This window comes from Triticum dicoccoides, chromosome 5A, assembly GCF_002162155.2.
Source record: "Triticum dicoccoides isolate Atlit2015 ecotype Zavitan chromosome 5A, WEW_v2.0, whole genome shotgun sequence".
NCBI lineage: Eukaryota > Viridiplantae > Streptophyta > Magnoliopsida > Poales > Poaceae > Triticum > Triticum dicoccoides.
Window position 1 is genome coordinate 509,245,258 of NC_041388.1, and position 2,850 is coordinate 509,248,107.

A 2,850-nucleotide genomic window follows, 5' to 3' on the forward strand; every position below is an offset into this window, starting at 1 on the left:
GGCGCGCCTAGGAGGGCCGGCCCCTCGCCCTCCTCCACTCCTTTATATAGGGGGAGGAGGGCACCCTATAGACACACAAGTTGATCATTGATCTTTTAGCCGTGTGCGGTGCCCTCCACCATAATCCACCTCAGTTATATCGTAGCGGTGCTTAGGCGAAGCCCTGTTCCGGTAGCATCATCATCACCGTCATCACGCCGTCGTGCTGACGAAACTCTCCCTCGAAGCTCTACTGGATCGTGAGTTCGCGGGATGTCACCGAGCTGAACGTGTGCAGATCGCGGAGGTGTCGTACCTTCGGTGCTAGATCGGTCGATCGTGAAGACGTATGACTACATCAACCGCGTTGTCATAACGCTTCCGCTTACGGTCTACGAGGGTACGTAGATGATACTCTCCCCTCTCGTTGCTATGCATAACCATGATCTTGCGTGTGCGTAGGATTTTTTTTGAAATTACTGCGTTCCTCAACAGTATGTAGGCGGTTTACGTGTCTGCTGTCTGCACTCTTGCAAAGCTCCCCCACATTTGTCTCGGATTTGCTGAAAAATTCCATCTGGATCGCTCAGCGGATCAATACAGGCTCATTTTTTTATATCAAACCATGTCCGAACAGCTCAGCCCGGATGTATGCAGACGGTTTAAGCGTCCTCTTTTGAGATGCACTAATCGGTCACTGTTCACGGATACGCATGTACACGTGCGTGGATGTTTGGAGGCTCACATTTGCTATATGTGGTTGTAGATGTTCTAAGTGTATTCTTGGGTTTTATTCATGTGGCAGCAAATTCACCACATTTCCCTCCCGTCTATGCTGCGTCCTAGACCTCGTGGTTGCATAAAGAGCGGTTCTTGACCTGTTTGCCACTAGCTATATGTGTACTACGAGATATCCAGAGAAGGCACTTTTATTGGCCCTTGCATGGAGAAATTGGCGCACAGCCAGTCAACCACAAGAACTGGACATGTAATTTCTGCCACATATTTGCTTCATTCTTTTTTATATAGTATAAAAAAGAGCTACGCAGGAGAGAAAGCATGAAAAGAATGACAAGAAAAAGAAACACACACACGCGGACACGGTGGAGAATCCCCGGTGTGTGCACCTGCGAGCAGTTGGTTCTACTGTACCACGCGTCGACGTCGCAGCACGTACGCACGGGACTATACGGAATCTCCCGCGCACTCGCGCACCACTTGCAACGAACTGGCCACGACACGCACCCAATCAGCCCACGGCGGCATGGCGTATCGCGGCACATCACAGGGAAACGGCACTTTCGTGGCGATCGGCAGCGGATACGACGCGATCCTGGGCAGTACTACTGTACTAAGGCCATCTCCACCGCGCGACCCTATCTTATCCGTCGGACACAGTTTAGGTAAAAGCAGACACATGCAACGACCCAGTGGCAGACCACATCCTACTTTTTCGTCCGCTTCCTGTCCGTTTCACCCCATCTCTAGATCAAAGTTGGTCTCGTTTTGAGGCCAAAGCGGACACAGACGAACACTCTCTGGCCGCTCCTCGTCCGCCTCGGTCCGCTTGCATGTGCAGTATGGCCCACCTGTCATACAAATAAAAAGGGCCCATCTGCCCACCCATCCCCTCTCTCCTCCTTTATCTCTTTTTCCCCGGGCCATGGATGCGCAGGCTAGCACTGGTGAGGCGAGCGGGGCCCCGGCGACGGCAAGACCGCACCCGGCGACGGTGCGCAGCGGCATGCGTGCACAGCACGGCGCGGCGGAGGGGCACGACGGCGCGCGCGGCTGCGGGCGTGACGGCGAGGGCGGCGGACAAGGGCGAGGTGCGGCGCGGCCGGCGCGACGAGCTGGCGAGCTTCGGCGTGAGGGCGCGGACGAGGACGGCGAACGAGGGCGAGCGCGAGCTGCTGCGCGGGCGAGCTTCGGCGCGAAGGCGCGGACGAGGGCGAGCGCGAGCTGCTGCGCGGCCGGCGCGGCGTGCGGGCGAGGGCGCGCGCAAGCATGGGGGCGCGCGCGGTGGTAGGCGGAGGCACGGGCCGGCGCTGCGGGCGCGGCGGCGCAGGCCGGCGCTACTGCAGGCTCGGCGCGGCGGGCTAGGCGACGGCGGGGCTGGGCGGCGCAGGCTACCGCGCAGGCGGACGCGCGGCAGGCTCGGCAATGGCGGGGCTGCGAGCGCGGGCGGCCGGCGAGCGCAGGCGGACGCGCGGCCACAGCTGCGCGTGCTAGCAGGCGCCGTGTGCTAGCAGGCGTGCGTGTGCTAGCTAGCTAGCTTAGCTAGCCAGCCGCCATGCTAGCTAGTTTAGCTAGCCAGCCGCCGTCGCTGCTGCATGTGCCGCAACTTCGTGCGTGGGCGAGCGCCCCGGCAAGGCGCGGAGCGCGTGGGCTGCGGGCGGGTGCGGCTGTTGCTGCAGCCTCCGCGCTGGCGAGCAGGCGAAGCACGGGGCGAGCAGCTGCGGCATCTGTGCCTGCGAGCGCGGCGTGACCGGGCAGTTGGATGGGCAGGTACGGGCGCGCGGGCGAGCTCGGGTGTTGTTACTACACCCCGGCAAGCACTGATGCGGCGCGGCGAGAGCGAGAGCGCGAGCTTGTGGGCGGATGAGGCGCAGACGTGGGCCGTAAGTGCAGGCTGACGTTTTGGGATAGTCAGCTGCGCTGGGTGCCTCCAACACGAGCCGGACACGCATGTTCGTTTTGCTACCCATTGCTATCTCAAACGAACGAAATCTGAACAAAGCGGACGTTTGTTAAAGTTGGGCTAAGAAGCAGATCGTTGGGGGTGGAAAGCGACGCGATATCACGAGGCCCACGCGCCCGGATCCTCGAAGCCGCTTCGGCCTCAGATCATGGGATGCGATCGTGTTGGGG